This window comes from Giraffa tippelskirchi, chromosome 3 (assembly GCF_054371585.1).
Source record: "Giraffa tippelskirchi isolate mGirTip1 chromosome 3, T2T-mGirTip1v1.2.pri, whole genome shotgun sequence".
NCBI lineage: Eukaryota > Metazoa > Chordata > Mammalia > Artiodactyla > Giraffidae > Giraffa > Giraffa tippelskirchi.
In genome coordinates, this window is record NC_137277.1 from 89,172,888 (window position 1) to 89,199,251 (window position 26,364).

Sequence of the window (26,364 nt, forward strand, 5' to 3'; positions counted from 1 at the left end):
CCCTTGGAGGAGAGGTCCCACGAGGGACCTCCTTGTGCTGGGCTGGCTCCTGGGTGCTCCTTCCCCAGTTGGCGCTGGCTTCTCCCTCTGTGAAGGGCCACGCCAGCCTAGCCCAGCCGTGCCCACCAACATTAACCTTTTCTTCACGCAGTCATTAGCATTTAAATATAGAACGAACCAATGCCTTGATTTATTCTGTGGAGAAATAAATCTGCCAGGACAGGTTCAATATTCTTGGTGCGTCTCCTGCTGTGTCTGACCCTGCAAGGCTCTTGTTTCTGAGAAACAAAAGAGGCATAAAAATGTGAAAAGCAGCCCAAATGATTTTTCTGAGCTCTGCCTCAAATGCATGGTGGATTCAAACAGCTCAGACAGCTAACCCTACCCTAATTGTTATTTGTAATTTCCTGGGCAGGGAGGGATGGTGTGTGTGTGTGTGTGTGTCTTTCTTTAATCAAGCAAGATGCACACTCTTTTTCTGCCTTCACAGGACCTTCTAAGCTTACCTCCATTCTAGTCCTGGTGAACGTTTAATAATCCTTTTTCTTGTTTCTCTCCCTCTCCAACTCCATGTCAGTGTCCCAGGGAACATGACCAGCTTTCACTTCTCTATGCATAGCTCCTAACATAGCACCTGGCACGTAATGAGTGCTGAATAAATGTTAGCTGGGCTTCCCTGGTGGCTCAGATGTAAAGAATCCACCTGCAATGCAGGAGACCCGGGGTTTGATCCCTGGGTTGGGAAGATCCCCTGGAGAAGAGCATGGCAACCCACTCCAGTATTCTTGCCTGGAGAATCCCCATGGACAGAGGAGGCTGGCGGGCTCCAGTCCGTGAGGTCGCAGAGGGTGGGACATGACTGAGTGACTAACCACACACGCAAATGTTAGCTAAGGAAATAAATGGGAAAAAAGCTAAAGGCTACGGCAAGAAAGAAATCCATCAAATCCTGAACTTCCAGTGGAAGGAGCGTGCTCTTACAAACACATCTGTCTTTGGTCTACGTAGCCGGATAGTTCAGGGTTCATGCGTGTGAGGTTGGTTGGTCACGATCAAGTGCCATTTAAATTTGTGTCTTGACTTTTTTTCTTCTGAGCTCCTAGGACTCACAAAGAAAGGCTTTTCATTGAACAGAATGGTTAAATGTTGTATAAAAGACATCTGAAGAATTAACCTCATGCTCTTCCAGAAAGATGACTGAGAGGGAATGAGCCATCACTAAAAGCTCACCTTTATGTAGGTAGGAAGGCTCCACCCCTCTCATACCAGTCAAGCTCTTTTGCGACTAGGCTGGCTAGGAGCCCAGGCCTGTGATAGCTGGGGTCTGCAGAGCAGTTAGCAAGTGCTGTTCTGCACACAGGCTCTTGTTTAGGGGGTACACCAAGCTGAGGGAGGTACTATTATTAGCATCCCCATTTTACAGATGAGGAAACTGAGTCATCAAATTAAAACAGGCTGCTCAGGATGGCTCAGCTAGGTAGTGGCAAAGCCAACCTCTGAACCCAGGAATTTCAACCCAGAGCCACATCTCTAACCTTGGTCAGTACTGCTTCCCAGTTCATCTCTATCTAAAACACAATGTAATGGAAAGAGTCCTGTTCCAGAGAGGAGGAGACCCAAGTCTTATTCCAGGTTGGTCAAAATTTAGTGATGTGATCTCAGAAAGTTGCCTGCTTTTTGTTGTTTCTTAAAAGCGGATAGAATATTGCTGCTTTACAACCTAAATCTCCATTAACAGTTGAATGGACAAAGAAGATACAGTATATGTATACAGTGAAACATTACTCAGCCATAAAAAGAATGAAATAATGCCATTGCAGCAACATGGATGGATCTAGAGATTATCACACTAAGTGAACTAAATCAGACAAAGACAAATACCACATGATATTGCTTACATGTAGAATCTAAAATACAATACATAGGAACTTAATTACACAACAGAAACAGACCCATAGGTGTAGAAAACAAACTTATGTTTTCTTAGGTTACTTTAGGTTACCAAAGGGAAAAGTGGGAGAGAGATAAGTTGGGAGTACAGGATTAACAGATACAAACTACTATATATAAAATAAACAAGTATTTACTCTATAGTACACAGAACTGTGTTCAGTATCTTGTAATAACCTAAAATGGAACAGAGTATGAAAAAGAGTACATATGTATGTATATGTAACTGATTACATATACATATCACTTTGCTGTACACCTGAAACATTGTACTTTAATAAAAACATGAAAAATGTTTTATTTTTTAAAGTACATTACCACATTAAAGTCTTTCATAAAGGAAGACCCTCCTTAATTAATTCCATGGGGTCCATGATTTGAATGTATTATTTGTGAGAAGAATCATATTTATTGAGTAACAATTACCTTGCTTGCCATTTTTGATTAAATCAAGTCAAATCAGATTCTCAGTCTCAGGTTCTGTTTGTCCATTTCACCTAGTTTCCACCTTCCGTTTTCCTGTGTCCCACCATGGATTATTTTTCTTTCTTAGTCTTAGCCACCATTTTCTATGCAACAAGTCTGTTCACTCAGTTTCATCTGTCTGGGCCAGCAATTTATCTGCCTTATTCTCCTCTGTGTCCTCAGGGTCTAACATCTAGCAGGTGCTTGATGAGTTGTTGGGCTCATGAGTAAATTGACTTATTGGTATTGACAAGCCTGTTAGCTGAGGCTATTGAAGGGTAAGCCATGTAATATGGCTTTAAAGCATTGAAAATAACTTGAAGAGCTCCATTTTTGCTCTTTAAAAGTCTATATGCTCTGGGTTTGCTATTGCTGGGTGGAATGACCTCTAAGCTCCCATCTGCTTCTGAAATTTCACAACCCAGTGGTTTTCCCTTGTGAAGATGACTGGAGAGATTCACCAAAGACTGGACACTAGGGGGTGTCTTTCTCCTAATTCATGTGAAGTAGGCAACACTCTGGAGCCACCTGCCATACCCATCTGTCTCCAAGCAGGGTCACCCCAAGGCCAGGTGACGTAGCATAGCTGTATTCATGGTGGAGAGACGTCTATGGTAGTAGAAGTTCTTTAAGATCCAAATTGATAGGAAACCTATACCCTTTCCACTCACACACTTTTTTTCCTTTACACACTTAATGTGTAAGTTGAAGGAATTGGAAAAAAGACTCCCTTTAGCCTCTCATATATATATATGAAAGATGCTTGGATCTATCCCTTTAAGAAACTACATATTAATATTACGGGACCTCATGAATGTTGTGAAAAAGCCATGTGCACAGTCATAAGGATGGGTGGACGAAGGCAGGCTGGGCAGAGAAGCTCAACTCAGATGCAGTTGCCATGGAGACCTCAGCCGATGGTGCAAGATGCTCTGGAGCTGGGAATGGTCCTTCTGAGTCATCCTTACCTGAGGCTGGGGCCAAGCCTTTGGTCTCTTCATCAGCCAGGCATTGGTCACCAACCACCCTGTGTTTGTCTGTTCGGGCCACTATAACAGAATACCATAGACTGAGTGGCATACAAACAATAGAAATTGATTTATTTCAGTTCTGGAGGCTAGGAAGTTCAAGATTCACTTGCAGATTCAGTGTCTGGTGAGAGCCCACTTCTTGCTTCACGGTCAGAGGCCGTCTTCTTACTGTGTCCTCACATGGCAGAAGGAATAAAATTCTTTGAGGTCTCTTTCATAAGAGCACTTTTATAAGGTCTCTTTTATAAGTCTCATTCATGAAGGCTCCACCCTCACAACCTTATCACCTTTCAAAGGCCACGCCTCCAGATACCATCACATTGGGGCTGGGGTTCCCCTAACACAAATATTCAGTCTCTATCACACCCCCATATCCTTGGCTGAGGCAGCACAATGGCTGCGGGCAAGTCCATCAAAGACCACAGTCCTGGGCCCTTGGCAACTTGGGGGGAGTGGGTGCAGAGGCCCCTAGTAGGGATCTGGAACTTTCATCTGTCACCATATCCTATAGCATACTTGATTTGTCAGAATGGAATAGAATTGAACAATTTTTCCAGCCAGGACTGTGTTGAGCTCAGCAAACGAGGAATCAACCTGAAAACAAAGATGGCCTGGTCCTCCATTTGCCAGACCTCCTGGCAGGGCAGCCAACACAAGAATAATCTCCAGAGGAAGGTTCCTAACCCCCTCTCCCTCTGGCCTCACCTTCTCACTTTCCCTTCCCCTCTTCTCTGTTAGTTTTATTTTCCAGCTAAGCTGTCAGTGACAGCCTTTGATGGGCATGAGGTTAATCCTTAGAGAAGAATGTTAAGGGGACAGGGAAGGGCTTGCCCTTCCAGGTTAGGGGGCGGGGAAGGGAGTGGGGGTCCTCTTTCTGGGTCAGAATCCTTTTGCTGACAGAATGACACATGTGCCCGATTACCTTCCGAGATAGAGAACGTAAAACTGAGCCGCTGCTGCTTAGTCGCTTCAGTTGTGTCTGACTCTGCAACTCCATGAACTGTACCCCGCCAGGCTCCTCTGTCCATGGAACTCTCCAGGCAAGAATACTGGAGTGGGTTGCCATAGTGGGCCCCAAACGTTCTATCTTTTGAAAGAGTGGAATTTTGATCTTGTAGATTAAAGGGTATTTCCCTGAGATCATGTGTCAGCAGAGGAGGTGTGTCCTGGGCTTGTTTGTTTGTTTTTGTCTTTGAAGAGCAATGAATCACCCTAAAGAAGTAAACAGAAATTCAGTTCTAGGAAGTTCTGTTGCTGCTGCTGCTAAGTAGCTTCAGTCATGTCCGACTCTGTGCGACCCAATGGACTGTAGCCCACCAGGCTCCTCTGTCCATGAGATTCTCCTTGTGGGTTGCCATGCCTTCCTCCAGGGGAATCTTCCCAACCCAGGCATAGAACCTGCATCTCTTACATCTCCTGCATTGGCAGGCAGGTTCTTTACCACCCGTGCAACCTGAGAAGCTCAGGGGGGTTGACACTGTGCTTGACTTAGTGAGTCCACTTTCTGACCTCGCGGGAAGCTTGGTCTGTCTAGGTGTCCACTTGTGTCTTTAGCTCTTTGACTAGTGAGTGTGCATGTTTCATACTGGATTGCAAAGGAAATTTATATTTTCTAATTTTTTTTTCATAAAATGTACCAGTCTTTCGGATTCCAGGTAACAGCTTTTGAATGGATCTATTATTCTAATGTTTTATTGGAAATGGAGGATCTTTAACACGACTTACCCCTTTGATAATTATGGCTTCTTGTGGCTTCACAAAAGGCTTGAGAAAACCTCTAATTAGATCCACGAGGCCGTGGTCATAAAGACAGCCTCCCCACCTCTACCCTGTTCACATATGAGCCTGGGCTCCCAGCCTTCCTGTCACCCCTACTCTCCCCTTAGGGCAGGTGGCACTAGTGGTAAAGAGTCTGCCTGCCAATGCAGGAGACATAAGAGACTCAGGTTCAATCTCTGGGTCAGGAAGATCCCCTGGAGGAGGAAATGGCAACCCACTCCAGTATTCTTGCCTGAAGAATCTCACGGACAGAGGAGCGTGGTGGGCTACAGTCCATGGGATTGCAGAGGGTCGGACATGACTGAGTGAGCACAATCGCACTCACCCCTCAGCTTGTGGGAAAGGCGGGACCCCTTAAGAGTCTGTGAGCTCAGAAGACAAGGAAGAGGGGCTGACATAAGTGTGAACAGCCCGGGCCATCAAGCCGGGGTTTTGGAGCCCATCTATATTGGTGAGGGTGGGGGAACTCTGGTTCCCAGACCACCAAGCCCAGTGCTAAAGACACGAATTCAGGCATTGCAGGAAGCCTGGCCTGGAGTCCTGGTTTAATTACTTATCCAGCATATTCCTGCAGAGCATGATTTCATCTCCAGGCACCTCAGGCTTGTTTTGTTTTTGTTTTATTCTTTTGTTTCTTTTTAACTGAGTAAAACAGTGTGATAGTAGCAGGCTCCTAGGTTATTATGAAAACTCACTGAGACGATGACAGGAATGTAAGCTTTGTGAGGACAGGGGCATTTGTTTCATTGCGGCGCTATAGTCCCCGTGCTCACGTCATTGCTCTTGGTGCTGAAATAGTTGACCAGTTACAGCATGCAGCCTGCATTACAGCCAGTGCTCATGGCAACACAGCTGCTGTCACTCTGCGGGGAATGTCTCCCTCCAGCCTGCTGCTTCCAGATCAGAACGTGTGGCAGGCATTCTTGTGCACACTCATGGGAGGGCCCAGTCGCAGTCACCCCTCACACTTGGTCGAGAATTGACTGGCTGGGTTCCTTCGATGACTCAGCAGATGGCAGACCTATGAGAGGGACTGTGGGATTGAGGTGGCAGGTTCCAGGGTTCTTGCCTGGTGCCTGCAGAGGGGTGGGGGTTGGGGTGCCGAGCTGAAGGATTTCAAATGGTGGGAATCCTGGAATGCTTGAAGAGTGGCTGTTAGGTGCTGGAGAGGAGGGGTAGTGGTGAGGGGGGGTGGAATGGCAGGGAGCCAAAGACATTATGTGCTGGGTTCGTTTTAGGAAATTTGCCAGGAAAACAGAAAGTCCTTTTCCCCTTTTCTGTATTCTTCTCTCTCCTAGAACAGAGCCTAGTCCAGTTAGTTCTACAGCTGAGCCACGTTTTGGGCTCATAGCCTCTTGTCCACTAGAGAGGGAACTGGATCACCAGCTGGCACCTGTTTCTGTGAGAAATTCATTCTCAGTTTCAGGCAGATAATGAATGGCATTGGTCTCAGAATGAAATCCATTCTGTGCTATGTCCTGGAATCCAGACACATCAGGGCTTGATTTTGGTGGGGCCACTGGGGAGTTCTGCTTGCATACTAGAGACCTCACAGACCCCCCAAGCAGAATGGAAGCAGACTCTTGGGCTGACAGTGGGTTCCAGGGCAGAAAATTCTTGAATTCTTGAATAAATCAGAGGGTCTCCAATTGGTTTCCAATTGCAAACTGGAGGCCAAAGAGCTTTCACCTCCTTGACGTGCTAGGAAGTGCTCTAGTAGGGGAAGAACTTCACTTGAAGAGACGGCCATGCACCAGCTGGTCCAGAGGTTGGCTGAGTTTCAAGGAACATCTTGAGAGGGGCCATCAAAGTGTTCATATTTTCTCCCAGCCACGTTCCTAAGGGCACTCTGGCCACATGTCCTGGGAAAGACACTTAGGAAACGAGCACAGAAGGCCACAGGGAGATGTGCAACCCTAGGGGTGTTAAGGAAGCCCAGAAAGGGAAGTCCTTTCTTAAGTAGCCCTCAAAGATTGATTGTGCTGGTGGGAGGGGTCCTTGCCTGGGCGAGCAGTGGCAGGGCCATGTGACATTGTGGGGGTGGATGGGAAGATGACAGATCCTTCTACAGCAGCCAAGGGCTGAGCTGGTCACCTGGGGGAAGGGGAGTGCTGGGAACAGGGCAGTTGGCAGGACTGTGGGTGCCCACAGCCTCCTGGCTGCCAGAAGGACCCTGAACCTCACCCACCCTGCCTGGGTATAACCTTGGCTACTGTCAGAACTGGAGCTACCTGTATAAGGACACTTCTGGATTACATGACTTTTGAAATTTGGGGACTTACTCTAATGGATCTCAGCTTGGGGATCTTCTCCCATCTAATGAGGAAGAGAGAGGAGGAGTGTGAGGAGCCAGCCAGATGGCTCCAGTGTTAATGGACCAACACAGTACGTAAGATAGAACTGTTTCCAGTGAGTTCCTGGCCTTGCCTTGTTAGTGCGGCAAACCGATTTAACCCTGGTGACTCAGACAGTAAAGAATCCATCTGCAGTGCAGGAGACCAGGGTTTGTTCCCTGGGTCAGGAAGATCCCCTGGAGAAGAGAATGGCAACCCACTCCAGTATTCTTGCCTGGAGAATTCCATGGACAGAGGAGGCTGGTGGGCTACAGTCTATGGAGTCGCAGAGTCGGACACGACTGAGAGACTAACACACCCAAAGAGCAGCCAGATCATTCCCACTGCCTCCATCCCCTCTTCCTGCTGTCAGTAAGAATGCTAGGAATTGTTGCCAAAGGAAGGAAAGAAAAGAAACAAACACTAGATACTGACCCGATATAGTGGGCATCCAGATGCAGTTGGGACGTTGTGTTTCTCTAGAACGTAGCAGTTCTTTTCACAGATCATAAGCTGTTTGATTAGCTTCAAAAACCATGCCAGCATGTCCCAATTATCCTCAATAAGGAAAAGGTGGAGGGGAAAAAACATTGTCTAAGAGAACTTAAAAGGTAATTCCTAAACCCAATCTAGGTGAGTTTTCACCAAACTCACCTGGCATCACTCCATCGGGGGAATGGTCAGAAAACGGCTGTTGGTGTCCCTGCCCAGTGAGGGCTCGAGGGCCCCAAAGGAACTCAGATGACCTACTGGAGGTGGGGGATGGACAAAGGCCAAAGGTAGTGAACAGAGGAGCATGTGCGCTCAATCAGGAGACGCCCACTGGGCTGGCAGGAGATCCTGACTCTCCAGGGCTGCTCTGCCGCCCTGGGCCGCCTCTGGAAGGTCATTCCTGGTCGCTGGGCCTCGCTTCCCCCTCCCCTCCCCGTACTGTCTTAAAAAATGTAACTCTTAATACGCCTCTGGAAATTCATTCCCAGTCCCTGGGCCTCTTCCACCCCACCCCACCCCTCATCCTCTTAGAAAATGTGACTCATATCCGCCCCCATCTCAATAAGGAGATAAAACCCAAGAAATGTTAAAAGGTGTTAAGGCCTTGGAGAAGGTTTCTACGGAGGGGCGGTGGCCCCAACAGCAGAAGGTGCCTAAGTGTTTGTGTTTCACACCAAAGGCAAGGGCATGAAAGTCGCATCCGACTCTTTCCGACCCCATGGACTGTAGTCTGCCAGGCTCCTCTGTCCATGGGATTCTCCAGGCAAGAATACTGGGGTGAAAGCCATGCTCTCCTGTGGGGGATCTTCCTAACCCAGGGATCGAACCTATGTCTCTTATGTCTCCTGCATTGGTGGGTGGTTTCCTTACCAGGAGCACCACCTGGGAAGCCCTGGTTCTGCACTAGCAGATACAACATAGTCTTTGCCTGGTCTCTGCCCTACATCTCCTGCAACAGAATTCCCCTGCTTCGCAAGGATACCAAGGCAAAGAAATATCTACAAACTCTGATTCCTTTCAAAGAGTGCCAGGAATTTTGAACATGGGTGTAACTCATCTTCTAGGAACTCAAGTTTTTTTTGTTGTTCGTTTCTGCACCATGCAGCTGTTTATATTAGGTTTGGTTTGACAGCTGATTTCGGCTTCATCTAAATGTGTCTTCCCCCGCAGGCAGGGTGGACTTGCCCCTGAGTTAATCACTCATCACCTGCTGTGTGCCCAGACCTCAGAGAGGGAGGAGCAAGAGAGACTTAGCACTCACCCTGGGTCTCCGCAAAGCAGTGGATAATGATGCCGGATTCTTGTTTATAATTATGCTTAGCCAGAGAATTCCCCAAATTCATTGTCACATCTTGTTACAGAGACGTGCCTGCTCCAGAAGGGCCCCCTCCAGGTGCATCTCTGGGGAGCAGGCAAACAAAGGCAGAAACACGGGAGCCAAAGTCATTATTGGGACCAAAGTGACAGGATGGAGGGACTGTGAAGAAATGAAATGCCCAATTAGCAGCCTGGCGAGTCTACAGACATTATTCGTTAAGATTTCCCTTAATATGCTGATGGGGGCTTTGTAGCAAACTTTAGCTTCCTATCCATCTTAGGAGTCACAAAAATAGAACACTGAGGTTGATTGACAGCATCTCGTAGGGCCCATTTATCCATTCCCAAGCTTTCGTGAGAAGGGGAGGCAAAATGCCTTTAATACAGCAGTGGTCCCGGCCTCTTGTCAAGACTCTAGCCATCTTTCTCTCTGGTCTGAAAAGTGCTTTGGCTCCAGCACAAGGAGGTCAGTGGGAGAGACCAAGTGAAGGTCAGACTACTTTCTCTTTCTTCTTTCTTTTTTGTTAGTCACGGTTAGTGGCTGGATTTTTAAAAAGATCCAAAAGCATGAAGTGGGAGACTTGAATATTCTGATTTGCATATTCATGTCAAACCTGTGTTGCCAGCATTTGGTTATTTCAAAGGCTTGTTGCCAAGAGCCCAGCTTTGAAAGGTCTGAGCACGTCGGGGCACCTGGGGCCTCTGTGAGAGGCTGAAGGAAGGAGAGCACCCTGCCCTGCCCTCCGCTTCGCTCTGCTGCCTCTCCGGCCTTCCCCGGGGTGAAATGAAAGACACCTTCTCCAAGGAGCAGACTTCACCTGTCCATGCTCCTTTCTTCCTCAAGACACGTAAGCACGTGAGCTGGGGGCCCCAGAGAGGCACAGGACTCTGGAGATGGCGGGTGTTTTTCTTGTAAGCCGTGTAGTGTTTTTGATCACCATCATTGGCTGTTTTCTGTGTTATTCTGGGTTATCCTGCGAGTGAGTGTTAGTCGTTCAATCGTGTCTGACTCTTTGCGACCCCATGGACTGTAGCCGGTCAGGCTCTTCTGTCCATGGGATTCGCCAGGCAAGAATGCTGAAGTGGGTAGCCTTTTCCTTCTCCAGGGGATCCTCCCAACCCAGGGGTCGAACCCAGGTCTCCCACATTGCAGGTGGATTCTTTACCATCTGAGCCACAAGGGAAGCCCTAGAAGCTAGCAATAGTGGGGCTGGGAAAAAGATGGTTTTCCATCCGACAGAGGAAATCAGTTATTTATAGTATTCTCACAGCATATCGGAGTTAGATAGTCTACAAGGAGGAATTCTTCAGCAGGAAAAGCTATGAAACGAAGAAGTGAGTTCGTCTTAAAATGGTAGATTTTAATCCGTTGGAAGTGCTATTTCTCAGGGGTAGAGAGATTGTATTCCTTCTCAATCAGCTCAAACAGGGTCCTCCCTGGGAATCTCAGGGATTTTTATGAGTATCTTGCGTCCCCTGCTGGCCAAGTGGCATGCTTTACTCCTGACCAACACGGCGCACAGGTGTGAGGAGTCGGGAGGGGAATCTCAATTTGTCTCCATTTGTTTCCTGGGGCCAGAGGTGTTGGGGGGAGGAGTAGAGGTAGGGATGGGGCTGGCTTCAATAAGTGGCGTGTCCAGTCGCCTGACCTGGAAGCCACAGTATCCTGCACCACACTATTTGGACAAAGGACTGACTGTATCCTTATTGAGAATCAACATGAGGGGACCAGGTCCGTGCAGTGGAATGACGTCGACTTTGGGAATTAAAGAGACTAGAGCTCAACTCCTAACTTCTTGGACTAAGCACTTAATCTTTTGGATGGAGTCACTTTCAGAATGGTGATAGGAATAAGTGCCAACCAAGTGCCTGCTGCCTCTCCGTAAACCCCAGCTCCCTTTGCCTCATGCCTGTCCCTCATCCCAAATTTGAAACAGCTCCCTGGGTCCAGTTCACTTGACACACAGCTCTGTGGGCTGGCTTCCTGCATATACTATTTCTTTATAAAAATATTATAAAGGTTTGTGGGTTTTTAATTTGTTTTTTGCTGCTTTGTGTGTTAGCCGCTCAGTCGTGTCCAACTCTTTCCACTCCATGGGCTGGAGCCTGCCAGGCTCCTCTGTCTATAGAATTCTCCAGGCAAGAATACTGGAGTGGGTTGCCATTCCCTTCCCCAGGAAATCTTCCCGATCCAGGGATCGAACCCAGCTTCCTGCATGGCAGGCAGATTCTTTACCATCCGAGCCACCAGGTTTGCTGCTTTAATTGATTTTTAAAAGTAGTCTTGAGACATTCCTGGTGGTCCAGCAGTTAAGACTCTGCACTCCCCATGCAGGGGGCCCGGGTTCCATCCCTGGTCAGAAAACTAGGCCCCGCATGTTACTACTAAAGATCCACGCCCCACCGCTGCAACAAAGGTCCCGCTTGCTGCAGCCAAGTAAATAAATATTTAAAAAAGAAAAAAAAGCCTACTCCCTGGTTCTCTCATCCCTGGTTCTCCTCTTTCCCAACCCCTTCTTTAAAAGTCAATCTCCCTTAAATTTGACCCTAAAATAGCTCATGCGACCATTTCAATCTGAGATGTGGCCATTGCACTTAGACAATTATGAGACACAGCTGAGCCTTCAAGCGTGCCCTGCCTGTTGGCCAGTGAGGAATCCATTAATGGCCATCGTGGAGGCACCAGGACCTCCAGACAGCAAACTCTCATCTTGCTGATGTGTTTCTTCCGGCTTCACTAGAAGTTGTGAATAGATTTTCCTAGTGACCCACTCTAATGTAATACCAGAATATCTTCAAAACAAATCTCAAGTCTTTTTCGCTTCTAGTTTTCCTCCTATCATCATCCATTTGGGACAGCTTTTCTGTCACAGAGGAGTTGGGATTTAATCACAAAACATTCTTCTGCCTTCCATTTTCACTAAGGAGGGAAGAAAGAGAGATTGCTGATAGTCTAGATAGGCGAGGTAAGAGTGGGACTCTTTACAGACTGCACAGACTAGCTTGTCTGACTGTGGCCTTAACGACTTGAAAGAGGACTGAAGTAGAATACATGATTAGGTCATTGTGAAAATTTGTCATGTGTGCGGAAAGGGGCAGCAGAGGTGGAGACACACAAGTATCTGCTGTTCCAGGCCAATCAGAGGTGTATGTGTGTGTGTGTATGTACTGTCCTTGGGCATGAGAGCCAACCTCTCCCAAATCTCTAATTTTCTCATCTGTAAAATGAGGCATCATAATAGCACCTACCATAGTGTTGAGATTATATCTGATAATGCATTCCAATCCATAGTCACATAAAAAGTGTTTAATAAACAGTGTGTCTACTATTTTTAATGGACTATCTACTATTATTCATTCACTTTCTTTCTACTTTAACTGATTTTGGGTTCATCTGGTACCTTTTGGAAACTTCCTTGGCAATTTACAGAAGTACAAGTGGTCTTACTTCACTTCCTGCTGAAATGGAAGTGCAATTGTTATTTTAACCTTCTAGGGGTGGCTCAGTGGTAAAGACTCTGCCTGCCATGCAGGAGACATGAGAGATGCTGGTTCGATCCCTGTGACGGGAAGAGCCCCTGGAGAAGAAATGGCAACCCACTCCAGTATTCTTGCCTGGAGAATCCCTTGGATAGAGGAGCCTGGAGGGCCAGTCCTTGTGGTCACAAAGAGTCAAACATGACTTAGTGACTCAACAACAACAAGGATGAAATACAGAGAGAGGTCTGTATTTCTGCAATGGGCCATTCTGCCAGCTCCCAACTTGGCTCTGAAACCAGAAGATGCTCAGGAAGTGCTTGTCACTTAAACTGGAGCCAATACAATGCTTACTAGGAAATACATCAAGTGCAGGCACCCCTTCATATACCCTCTGTCTAGCATAAGGCTTCTGGGAGGGATGTCCCAAGTGGGGTCCCCTTGGTTTGTTCTTAGTTTGGGTTTAAATGGATATTTGTAACCAAGACCTTTAAGTCATGTCCCCTAAATGATGTTTCTTAAAAAAGGACCTCCTGATCATGTTACATAGCCGACCTCTACCTTATTTTTTCCCACAGTGCCCTTGTCAGAGTGTTGGGGTTGATCATGATGGCTCAAGTTCAATAACCAACCACAGCATTTCCTGTGGTTTCCATTGCATTTCATTACACTGTGTTAGAAAAGTACAAGAGGAAATGGTGCTATGTTACTCAGGAGAAAAGCGATGATTTCAGCACGTTTCTGATGGTGCAGAAGCAATCAATACCAGATCCAAATGCCACTGAAGATTTTATCTGAGAGCCCATTCTTCCAAGATGAATGTGGTGGCTGTTTCTGATATTATTTTCACAGTTCAAAACTCTGTATGGAAGACAAAGTAGATTGATTTCACTGGTAAGAGATATAATTTAGTGCTGTGGCTTGGAAAATCTAAAAATATATGCTCCTTGAGCAAGAAGGGCCCTTGGCAGCATCTGTTGCTGGGGGCTGCCTCTAAGAGGTGTCCTACATAGAAGGTGTCCTCACTGCTACCCAGCAGCTCTAGGTGCTGCATAAGTTGAGAATCCTTTTCTGAGCTCTCATCTTCTTTGTAACTACCTTGTAAGGTTGTTGCATGAGAATTAAATGAGGTAATTTTGCATAGAAAACAATTAACACAGTGCTTGCTGTGAGTGGAGTAGCTGCTCAATATATGGTACCAGCATTACCGATGCTATCATCATCATCAATATCATCACCGTTACCTTATTTCTGCAACTCTTCTGGAGTCAGGGATCTTAGGTTTCTATTGAGTCGTGGTTTGGGGTGTCTCATCTTTCTCACAGGAGAAGTAGCCTATTTCTTATTTGAGGCTCATTCTGTTGTTACTCTGACAGAAAATGTTGCTCAAGTCTTTTCACCTTTCAGGGCCTCTGTTTCCTTTTCTTTGAACTTAGACGATAGAGCAGAAATCTGAAGGGCCTGGAAGTTCTGCCTTCTTTATTGGAACACTCTTCTAGTAATTGAAGCTTTGCCAGCTCCATCCTGCATCTTGGACTGCCTTCCTCTAGAGTCCCAGCACCTCGGGGAAGACTCTCCATGGGGTGGGTGCTGAGAAAACGGTGACCACTGGATATTTTGTGTGGTTGTGTTTTTTCTCTCATGTCCTGTTTCTTTTCCCTGTCATTATTCTGAGGGCTCTGCTGTAGTTCCAATCCCTTCTTATCACTCTTAACTTATAAAATTGGGGAGAACAAAAGTCACTGATCTTGTCTTTGGCCAATGATCCGAAAAGACTGAGAGGAGGGCTGACCTACAGTAAGTTCTGCCATAAACAAAGGCTGGTTTAAGAAGATTTCAACAGAATGAACACTCACAATTGCTGACATTTATTGAGGATTGTGCTAATCTTGTGCATTCACTAATTCTTATAACCATCTGAGGGACAGTCTATAGATGAGGAAGTTAAGGTAGAGAAATTGTGTTCCTGCTAAGAGTGAATTTAGTGTGAAGGCTAGAGCTTGGTTTGAACTCCAGCAGCTTGATCCAAGAGTCCTTGTTCTCAACCGTTGTGAAGCACAGATTTATCACAATTTTGTAAAGGTATTCTCGGGGGAAAGATGCTTAAAGGGAAGAAAGTGGACCAGGTGAGTGCCTACATATTTTTTTCACCCCAAGATTCTGCCAAGCCAATGCCATGTTGATATCATCACATGGTTCTGGAATAAAGTAGCACATAGTGGTGGCTTTGGCACAGTGCTAAATAATATTCCTGCAAATGCAAGAGACTGGGTGCAATCCCTGGGCCAGGAAGACCCCCTGGAGAAGGGCATGGCATCCCACTCCAGTATTCTTGCCTGGAGAATTCCATGGACAGAGGAGCCTGGCCAGCTTCAGTCTACGGGGTTGCAAGGAATTAGACATGACTGGGTGATTGAGCACTCACTGTAAGCTCTATTGGATGGCTTAGACAACAGAAAATATTGTCTTTCCAGGAGTTCTAGAGGCCGGGAGTTAGGGTTGTTTCCTCCTAAAGGCTGTGAGGGAAAGATCTGTTCCCGGCTTCACTCCTTGGCTTATAGATGCTCTTCTCCCTGAGTCTTTTCACTTTACATTATTTTCCCTCTCTATGTGTGGGTCTATGTCCAACCTTCCCTATTTATAAGGACATCAGCCATATTGGATGAGGGCCCACCCTAATGACCTCACTGTAACTTGATTTCCTCTGTAAAGACCTTAACTCTAAATAAGGTCACATTGGGAGGTACCAGAGGTTATGACTCCATCATATCTTTCTTGCAGGGGGACCTAATTCAATGCCATAATAGCCCCCCTTTGTCATTCTGAAGTAATAATCAGCAAGGGGGTGATTTACTTTAACAGGAACTCTCCAACAGGTCTTGGAGTCAAATGGAGTAACTTTGTTAATGTCTCATTTGCTACTGTTAGTCAATAATCAAATTAGCTGATTTCTAGATTCTCATCTACAAAAGTAAGAAAAAAAGAAGGAAAGGAAGGATTCAGTCAGTGTCTAACCTTAGAACATTTGACTGTTGATGACATGGAACGAACTCTCAGTGTATCAAACACTATTTAGGAATTAGATATCCCCCAAGAGAATGTATTGTTTTCAAACTGGTTTCCTTAAAGAGTTAATTAGCCTCTCGTAGAGGAGCAGTTTACCTTCAGTACCACTTATTAATGCATTGGTGATTCCACTTGGAACTGCTCATGTTGGTAAGCAGCACTCTTAAGAACCATTTACAATTAACACTATTATCTCCTGTCTTATTTCATTCAAAATAAAGTCACTGCTGCAACTAAATTGGAGAAGAAACCAGGCTGTAGGGAATACAATCTTTAAGATGTATTTAATGGAAGAGTAGTAGCACCATGATTTAATGAATTCATGTGTTGGTTTAGGCAGATGCTGAAGAAATGAAATGCTGACTTCACAGCTGCCTGTTGCCTAAGCCTGGGCCGAATTTACACAGGAAACTGAGCGCTTGTTTTAAAGACTTCTACACTTTTGTTCATTAATATTTGAATGTGTTGTGGAGGAAAGTGTGTAGAGTCTAGCACTGCTACCTTTGTGTAAAAATGGGTGCAGAGAGGACTCTCTATGTCCATATTTGTTTACACATCTCAGGAAGGCCTTGTGAGAAGCTACTAGCTAGGAACTAAGAGGTCTGGTGGTAGGAAAACTAGGTTTCTACTATATACACTCTGAATGCTTTCATTTATTTAAACTTCATCCATTGATAAAAGTAAGTCCATGTTTTGGATAACTGCACACACTTGTGGTTGCTAAGTGGGGGGGAGTGAGGGGAGAGATGGATTGGGAGGTTGGGTTTATCAGATGTAAGCTATTATATAAAGAACAAATAAGCAACAAGGTCCTACTGTATACAGAAAATTATATTCCCTATCCTATGATAAGCCATAATGGAAAATTTTATATATATATATGTATATATATACATATATATGTATATATATGTATATATATATATAATCACTGTTGTGCAGCAGAAATTAATACACCATTGTAAATCAACTATACTTCAGTTAAAAAGTTACTAAATAAATATATGTTCCATAGGGAATGTCCCTCCTTCTTTTGATTTTCCTTCTACTGCTTAGCTCTGCCTCTTTTTCCATCTCTTCCTGAAAGTTGAGTGTTTGAACTATTCAAAGGCATGGACATTCCAAGCTCCTTGGAACCTCGAAGAATCCTTCCAGGCTCTGGGCATGATATGAAGTTCAGCTGAAGTTCATCTTGAGGTCTGTGAGCTCCTCTTTGAGCATGACCCCCCTTCTTTCCCCTTGTCAGAGGCTAAGACAAGCTTTTAAGCCTTGAGGAAACAATACTCCAGACCTTGTGAGAAGCTTGGTGAGAGACATTTGGCCTGTGGCTTCCTCAGGCTTTGGAGACTGGGAATTCTTTGCTGTCTATACTGGTATGTGCTATATCTGAGGAAAGCCCCTTGCCCCCATCACAGATTCTTAGGTTTACGAGTCTGCAAACGTCAACCAAGTCAGCCACTCCAACCCCCTGTTACTTGAATCCCCTCTCCAGCATTTCCACGCCAACTGCTGTCCTTCCTGTGCTCACCCACCAGCTGTGCTTGTGTTCAGTCAAGATCTTACTGGCAAAAAAACACCTCCTTATATGGTGCTGAACTTGAACTCCATGTAACTTTCACTCATGACCCCGGACCTTTCTCTTTGCCATCTGGAAATGAGTTTAATTCCTGTTACACAGGGAGACTCCTTCAAGTGGGTTGTCTTTCCTCAAGCTCTCCTTCCAAGTAAACAACACGAGAGTTTTCAGCTCTGCTCCAGCTCCTACTCGATTTCCCGGCCACCCTCTTCAGAATATCTGTGGCCACGCGACAGTGGGGTCCGGATCAGTGAAGGCGAAATTTTACCAGTGCTCTGAGCGGTTGGGAGGAGACACAGCCATCATCAACCTTACTCTATATGTTGTAAATTTAAAGTTTAAACCCAGACTGAAACATCATTTACATTTTTCTTCCTTGTGAGGGATGGTGGAGGAGGGTTTTTACATCATCACATCATTACATCACATTGTTGCCTCACTTTGAGCCGATGTTACATAAAATGCCTCAGTCACTTCCACAATATGGCTCTGAGTCCCATGCTTGCTTTATTGGAACCACAGCAAGGCCCTGCTTCCTTCCCTTTATCATTTTGTCTTGCTTGTCCGTGGTCAAAACTCACAGACGCATACTAGACCCAGATTCTGTTTTATGGTTTTCCCCTGGTGGGTTGACAAGTCTCTTCACCTAAGTTGATGGTAAAAGTGCTTCTCTCTGGGGCAGAACTTGGGTCAGATTCTGTTCCCTTTAGAAGGGAAGGATGCCAGTGGAGGGAGAGGGCATGAAGAAGACTTGAGCGTTTGGAGAGTTTTCATTCTTTTGTTCACTTGGATCTTCCTTGCAGCACACAGGCTTTTCATTGTGGTGCACAGGCTTATCTAGCTGTGGTAAAAGGCACGTGTGATCGTAGTTCCTTACCCCAGGATCGAACCTGCATTCCCTACTCTGGAATTCTTAACCAATGGACCACCAGAGAAGTCCCTTAGAGAGTTTCCTGACCAGACTCCTTTTTTTCCCTTACACTCAGAATGAGCACTGGAATTTGTAAAGTGTGGAGATAACTGTATTTCTGCTCTTGAACACAAGTAGAATTTCCTAGAAGGGTATTAGCAGCAGTGGGTAGAGAGTAAGTAGGAAAATGAGAAGAGCTTGCATTTATCTCAAGGGTTCACGAACATGGAGAAGGAGCCGGGGGTTTCACTGGCCAGGAGGCAGTCTTATGCTTTCAGTACTCAGAACTTTAGCACTTTTCATTTAGGATGGCTATAGAGTTCCAGAAGAAAACTTGAAGAAAACATTTTGGGATTAAAGTTCACTGTTAATTTCTCTCTCTCACTCTCTTCTTTTTTTTTTTTATGAAGAGGAAATGTAGGAATTGTTAGGGTTAAAAGTGACTTGGACATTAGGATCCTCTTTTGTAAGATGGGTCAGTAAAAGTGACTGTTGTACAACAGTTGTAAAGATTATGTGAGAAAATGCAGGAACAGTCCTCTGGGTGAACCCTGACTCATTTGAAAGGCTCAGTGAACACACTATTATTATCATGATGGCTGTAGAAACAGTGGCTGTTTTTCCCCCCTCTCCTCTCCACTGATCATTTTTGGCTCAAAAATAATGAAGAACATTCTGTTAACTAGAGCTAGTCAACAAGGTAATTAGAGGTGGAGATCTTCCCATTCTTCAGTGGTACTGGAGCAGAAACTTGTCCTACTGGGAATGTTGTTAGTGGAAATTACTCTGTAAGACAGTCTAAGCTCCATGTTCTCCTCAGCCAAGTCGGAGTATCCAGCTACATTCCTAGTACTGTCTTCAGTGTGTTAGTGGTAGGAGGTCCAAGTGCTACCTTGGCCCAGCTAAGATCCCCTCATTTCTCTCATTAGTATTTCCAGGGCTAGTGGCAGCCACAGTGACTAGGATCAGTAGGATCACTGTGTCATTAGTGACACCGACATAGTCCACCCCATTACCCCCAAGTGAGGGGGTTTCTCAGAGGATTGTTTGCAAAAAATACAGCCACAGGGAAACATAGTATTCACAGGGTCTCATTCTGCTGTCCCTTTTTCCTTTTTCTGGTCTTAAAAGCCTAGAGATTCAAAGAGTTGATCTTGGGTCAGGACAGATCATCTAAGGCCTTTATTAAGATTAGTGAAAATTCTTTACACATAAATATATGAAACAACAACAGTAAACAAAATCAACAACAAAAAAGAAAAAAGAAAGAACAAAACACAGTTAGAAGATTTCAAGGACCTGAGGAATGATGTACAAGTGCTTTTGTTATTTTACCACAAGTGAGAAAATTTTTTAAATAGAATCTAGAAAAACAAAACAGAGTATGTATTTATATATGCTGAAAACTATGCATTTCTCTATGCATAGTAATTATTGGCTAGGCAATACTCACGTTAGATTAATTTAATAAAGATTTTGCTTCTGTAGATCCAGTATTGAAGTTTAGAAAACTACTCTGTAAGATGCAATTTCTATATAGTTAGAGTGATTCTGAGCATGAGTTCTGGCATCAGCCTGCCTGGGTTCGAATACTGGCCCACACTTGGGCAAATTGTTCACCTCTCTGTGACTTCATTTCTCTGTCTCTAAAAAACATACCTGATATCCAAAATATATAAGGAACTATTCCAACCTAATAGCAAAAAACCAAATAACCTGATTTAAAAAATGGGCAAAAGACTTGAATAGACATTTCTTTGAAGAATATATTCAAATGACTAGCAGGTACATTAAAAGATGCTTAATATCACTAATCATCAAGTAAGGTGAATTAAAACAATAATGAAGTATCACCTTACACCTGTTAGGGTGGCTATTGTGAAGAAGACAAAAGATAAGTGTTGGTGAGGATGTAGAGAAACTGAAATGCTTAAGCATAGTTGATGGGAATGTAATATGGTACAGTTGCTTTGGAAAACACTATGAAGGTTCTTCAAAAAATTAAAAATGCTCCAGCAATCCCACTTCTGGACATTTATCCAAAAGGAGTGAAATCAGAATCATGAAGAGATATTTGTACTTCTGTGTTTATTGTAACACTGTTTAAAATAGCCAAAATGTGGAGAAACAAATGAAATTGTCACCTATAGATGAATGGATTAAAAAAAATTTGGTATATTCACACAGTGGAATATTATTCAGCCTTCAAAAGAAGAGAATTCTTCTATATGCCTCAACTTGGATGAACCTAAAAGACATTACGCTAAGTAAAATAAGCCAGTCACAGAAGGACAAATATTGCATGTTAATACTCAGATGAGGTATATAAAATAGTCAAACTCATAGAAGCAAGGAGTAGAATGAAGGTTGCCAGGGACTGAGGGGATTGGGAAATGGGAAGCTGTTCTTCAACTGGTATAAAATTTTGTTTATGCAAGATGATTGAGTTCCTGAGATCTGTTGTATAACATCATACCTAAGTTTACAGTATTGTATTGTGTACTTCATTTGTTAAGAGGGTGGATTTTGTGTTGTGTTCTTACCACATTAAAAACAAACGAAAAGCAAAAAAAAAAAAAAAAACCCACCAAAAACTTGTATCTAAGAGAGAGTTGTGTGCTTAGTCGCTCAATCATATACGACTCTTTGAGACTTCGTAGCCCACCAGGCTCCTCTGTCCATGGGGATTCTCCAGGCAAGAATACTGAAGTGGGTTGCCATGCCCTCCTCCAGGGGATATTCCCAACCCAGGGATTAAACCCAGGTCTCCCACATTGCAGGCAGATTTTTTACTGTCTAAGCTACCAGGGAAGCAAACCAGGTAAGGGGGAGCCCGGATGGTTAGGGTTAGGTAAAATTATTCATGCAATGTACAAATGCTTTAAGAACCTGACATGCACTCAGTGTTAAATAACGATTATTATATTTTTATTATACCAGTGGGAACCCAGGTTGCTTGGATTACTTGATCCAAGTTACTATCATTAGTTGGGTGGCATCATGCTTAAGTTCTAGTCGCCATAAATAAGAGGGAAAAACAGAGCTAGAGTATTGAGAGTAAATATTTTACTTAGGCGTTTGACTGGTTGGCTTTGGTCAAGGCTTATGCTGTGCATCTATAGCAGATTGCTTTCCATCTCCAGTTTCTCAAAAGGAGCTGAAATGGAACTGTTCAGGGCAGTTGCTGGTATACAGTGTGACAGAATGCTGTGTTGCTTTGCAAGACCTGTTTCAGACTAGGGCACTATTTATTTCCAGGGACAAATCAGGCAAGAGCTGTGATCTGGCTCTTTCCTGGGCAGATGCTATGTGCAAAAAGAGCTTAGAAAGCTTGTTAAATCAGAATCTGCATTAGAACCCTGGTTATTTTAATGCCTCATATAGAAGAATGGATTTACTCATATTTTGTTTTAAGAAGTGAATCACAGAGTTGAAGAATGCCAGCAGTGTATCAGCAGAATTGTCTTATTTTACAACACACAAAAACTTATGAAGCTGTTGGCCAGTATTATCTTTATAAACAGTGGCGTAGATTAAGTTGTCACAAATAATTCATTAATAGTAAAAAAAAAAACTTTTAATTTTAAAAATGTTTAGCTCTTCCCTCCACACTGATGGAACTGTGATGTCTTGTGTTCTTGAGAATTGTTGTGATTAATAGAGTGGAGAAGAGCTGAAATTGATAATTTTTCTTAGACGCTCCTGGAAATTTTCCTCATTAAATGTTGGGCTGGGTTTCCCACAGAAGTTTCAGAGTTTCTGGGGAGATTTTAAATAGAAAGGGAGTCTCTTCAGCCTGGATGATGTGGACATGCTCTGCCTACAGGCGGAAAAATGGACAAAATGATGTCTGATGCTCCCTTTTTCTGTGGCCACTGAACCCTAAGTCTCAACTTAGACACAGGCTCCTTCACAGTGTCTCTGGACCAACAGGTCATGAGAAATCTCTATGGCAACAAACCAGCATTAGGGAGCCCCTTGGAGAAATACTCTAAGGCTTGAGGAAGTGACAGGATTTTGTCTGAACAGTCACACTGACAGCACAAGTAATGCAGCTGGCAAGCTTGATCTTAAGTGCTAGACTGCACCTTAGAAGGATTAATACAGGCTGATTTCCGCATTTATTCAACAAATATTTACTGAACACTGGTCTATATGCCAGCAGTCTGCTAGACAAGGGAATAGGAAGGTAAGCAAACCAACATGGGTCCTGATTTCATGAAACATAAAATTTGATAAAAAGGCCAATATTACCTAACTTACTTGTCACACAAATACATAATTACAGACTGTTATAAGCTCCCTGAAGTAAATTACAGGGTGCAGTGAGAATGTATAAGATGGGAATGTCTTTGGAATGAAAAGATGGTGGTAGGAATTTGGAACTGTATGGGCTTGCCTGAGAAGGGGTTGAGTCTGTAGGATGAAGAAACTAGATAAGCAGGTAAAATGGGAACATTCTAGGGAGAAGCATGGGCAAAGGCCCTCAGATGGCAAAGTGAAGACAGTAGCCTAAAATGAAGGTTTGTGAAGTGTGCTGGGACAATGTGGTTTATGTCATGTGTTTCAATCTTAGTCAAAGGGCAATGGGAACACACTGAAGGGTTTGGGAAAGTGGAAATGGGGAGAAAAGCAGCAAGATCAGACTTTAATTTTGAGCAATCTGACCGCAGTGAGGAGAAACCATTGAAGGTACACAGAAGTAAATATGCTGTAGTTGAGGTAAGAGATGATAGAAGCTTGGACAGATGGTTGCCCTAGAGGTGAAGAGGAGTAGATGGACCCAAGATCTCCTCAGGAGATAAAATTGATGGTAGTTGGTGCTTGACCCAGAAAGGGTTGGTGGGGCGAGGGAGATAGAGACTCCAGGTTTGCATGTATTGTTCACATAGAGCTACATCAGACAGAGCTGGCTTTTTAGATCAAATCAAGGGGAAGGTCTGGAACACTTTCTTGGTCCCTCTAAACTAAGTGGGGAGGGACCTCCCTAGCTTGATGTGGTAGAAGATGATATCCCAATTCATCTTTTTTAAAAAAGATATTTATTTGGCTGTGCCAAGTCTTGGTTGTGGCATGTGGGATCTAGTTCCCTAACCAGCGATTGAACCCAGGCCCCCTGCGTTGGGAGTGCAGAGTCTTAGCCACTGAACCACCAGGGAAGTCCTTCAATTCATCTTGACCAGGGATTCCTGGAGAAGCCCCTCTAAGGCATTCTGAGCTGTGGCCTCAGTCTTTGGTTTACCTTTTTTTTTAAAAAAAAAATTAATTTATTTTAATTGGAGACTAATTACTATACAATATTGTAGTGGTTTTTGCCATACAATGACATGAATCAGCCATGGGTATACATGTGTTCCCCATCCTGAACCCCCCTCCCACTTCCCTCCCCATCCCATCCTTCTGGGTCATCCCAGTGCACCAGCCCTGAGCACCCTGTCTCATGCATTGAACCTGGACTGGAGATCTGTTTCACATATGATAATATACATGTTTCAATGCTATTCTCTCAAATCTTTCCACCCTCACCTTCTCGCACAGAGTCAAAAAGTCTGTTCTTTACATCTGTGTCTCTTTTGCTGTCTCATATATAGAATCATCGTTACTATCTTTTTAAATTCCATATATATGCATTAATATACTGTATTGATGTTTTCCTTTCCGACTTACTTCACTCTGTATAATAGGCTCCAGTTTCATCCATCTCTGGTTTACGTCAAGCTCTGTCAAGAAAGGGACTACGTCTTGTTCCTGACTGTTAGCCAGTGCTTAGCAGAAAGCCCAGCACACATGTCCACCAAAATATTATTGATAAATATATGTATTTTCCCAAGAGCACAGAGAATATAAGAAGCAATGGCAGGACAGAGAGAAGTCTACAAACCTATACTTCAGACCTTTGGCGCAGTGACCCTCCATCCCTCCCAGATCATGTGCTTTTGTTGAGACTATGCCTTTCTACTTCAAATACCCTCACCTACTCATTTAGTTGAAAAAGCTTTAAAAGTTGCTTGGGTGAATATATTTGGTTTTATTTTGAAGTGATACCATAATTTGGCATTTATTTAAGTACAGTATTTTTTTTCAATTGGATGAAACAGGGAGTTATCAATTGTAACTACATGGAGAAATGAGTAAAGAACTCAGGTCTATGCAAAACAAAGGAAATAACCATTAGGAAAGTTCAGCACGTCCCGGATGGCTCAGACAGTAAAGAATCTGCCAGAGATTCTTGCAGGAGGCCCAAGTTCTATCCCTGGGCCAGGAAGATCCCCTAGAGAAGGAAATGGCAACCCACTCCAATATTCTTGCCTGGAGAATTCCATGGACAGAGGAGCTTGGCAGGCTATAGTCCATGGCGTCGCACAAAGTCGCACATGACTGAGCGTGCACGCAAGCAAGCTCAAATACACAGTGGAAAGTTCAGCAAGGGAGGTTCTGGAAGACTCTAAAATCTGGGCAGCCCTAGGGGCCTGGAAGGTTGGGGAGCAGCAAGCTAGATTTGTTTTAAAATATTTATTTACTTGGCTGTATCAGGTCTTAGTTGTGGGCATGTGGAATCTTTAGCTGTGCCATGTGGGATCCAGTTCCCTGACCAGGGATCAAACCCGGGCTCACCTGAATTGAGAGCATGGAGTCTTAGCCACTGAACCACCAGGGAAGTCCCAGGTTAGATATTTTTAAAGCAATGAAATGAACCCAAGATCTAGGAATTCAAGGTGAGAAGGAGGAGCGTCAGCAAACGATGTGGATGAACTTCGTCTCCAAGGACAGGATGAGTGACAGTCACTTGGTATTAATTCCGACCAGAAGAAATCAGGGATGTACAGGTGGAATGGTCTCTGGGGCTTGTAGGACCAAGATGGAGATGAGTCCACTGATAGGTAGTGAGGATAGTTGAGATAACTTTACTTGAGAATTTTTCTATATGATTCTTGCTGTGACTGTCTTCATTTTCATGTAAAAAGGATGAGTGTATCTTTTCTCAAAATAATGAAACATATGGACCTGATACCATTGGAAATTTGAATTTTGAAAGTCATCAATATGTTGTAAATGTCAAAGGAGGAAACTCCCTCATAGGCAGATGTTTCCAGAAAGGTGAGTGAAAATGAATAGGGTTACTGACATCTTCAAAAGGACATGGTTTTAAGCAGCAGATATTAAATATTTTCTTCACAGTAAATTCAGTATGTGTGTGTGTGTGCGTGCCCGCACATGTGCATGCACAAATATACACAATAGATAATTTCCCCAACTCTTTCACTCTGTGTTATATTCTGTGGTTACCCAAGTATGTTAGGTGCTCAGTTGTGCCTGACTCTTTGTGACCCCTTGGACTGTAGCCCCAAAGACTCCTCTGTCTATGGGATTCTCCAGGCATGAATACTCCAGAGAGTTGCCATTTCCTTCTCCAGAGGATCTTCCCAACCCAGGGATTGACGCCCAGTCTCCTGCAAAGAGGTAGATTCTTTACTATCTGAGCCACCAGAGAAGCCCATATTATCCTGCAACAGATATTAAAATTTGACACTTTGGGTTTTTTCATGTAAATATTTAACCAACCTTTGTGAGTGATACTGGGTACTGGGGTTTGGGGAAGCATCTGTTTAGGCAGTTTCTTTTGGATGGGGTGTGGGTTCAGAGCCAACCCAGTTTAGAACCATTAAATGAGCCAGCAGCAGGCCTGCTCTCAATGTAACTGTTGGTGAAAGAGAGTCTCTGAATTTAGCTCTGTATTTTCATGGGGTTTCAGAGACACCTCACATACTGGATTTCCCAACCATCTCAGGTGTAAGTTGTATCAAAGAGTCTATGTCTCATTACATTTACAAGCCTCAGGATAAACACACAGGCTCTACATTTTTCTTCTCTTGGAATGACAAGTTCCACTGCTGTTACCATCTATCCACAGATGGTGCTCCTGGGATCTCCCTACCTACACTTTTACACCTGTTTCTTTTTTTTTTA

At 44.2% G+C, this 26,364-nt stretch overlaps 1 protein-coding gene and 1 long non-coding RNA gene across 4 annotated transcripts in view; one reads left to right on the forward strand and one right to left on the reverse strand.

Annotated features, from left to right (window-relative positions):
- Positions 1–3,489: 3,489 nt before the first annotated feature.
- On the reverse strand, positions 3,490–4,484 carry LOC145540858 (uncharacterized). Its single transcript, XR_014078600.1, has 2 exons — positions 4,369–4,484; positions 3,490–4,040 (listed from the first exon to the last, which is right to left on the reverse strand). It is a non-coding gene; the product is annotated as an uncharacterized LOC145540858 (long non-coding RNA).
- Positions 4,485–9,860: 5,376 nt separating this feature from the next.
- ABCB11 (ATP binding cassette subfamily B member 11) overlaps positions 9,861–26,364 on the forward strand; it is a 168,032-nt gene continuing 151,528 nt past the window's right edge. Inside the window, exon 1 of one of the 3 annotated variants that reach the window (XM_081582601.1) lies at positions 9,861–10,215. The gene's annotated coding sequence lies outside the window, so the exon portion shown is untranslated. The remainder of the gene's footprint in view (positions 10,216–26,364) is intronic. The other 2 variants (XM_081582599.1, XM_081582600.1) reach the window with 2 other exon arrangements.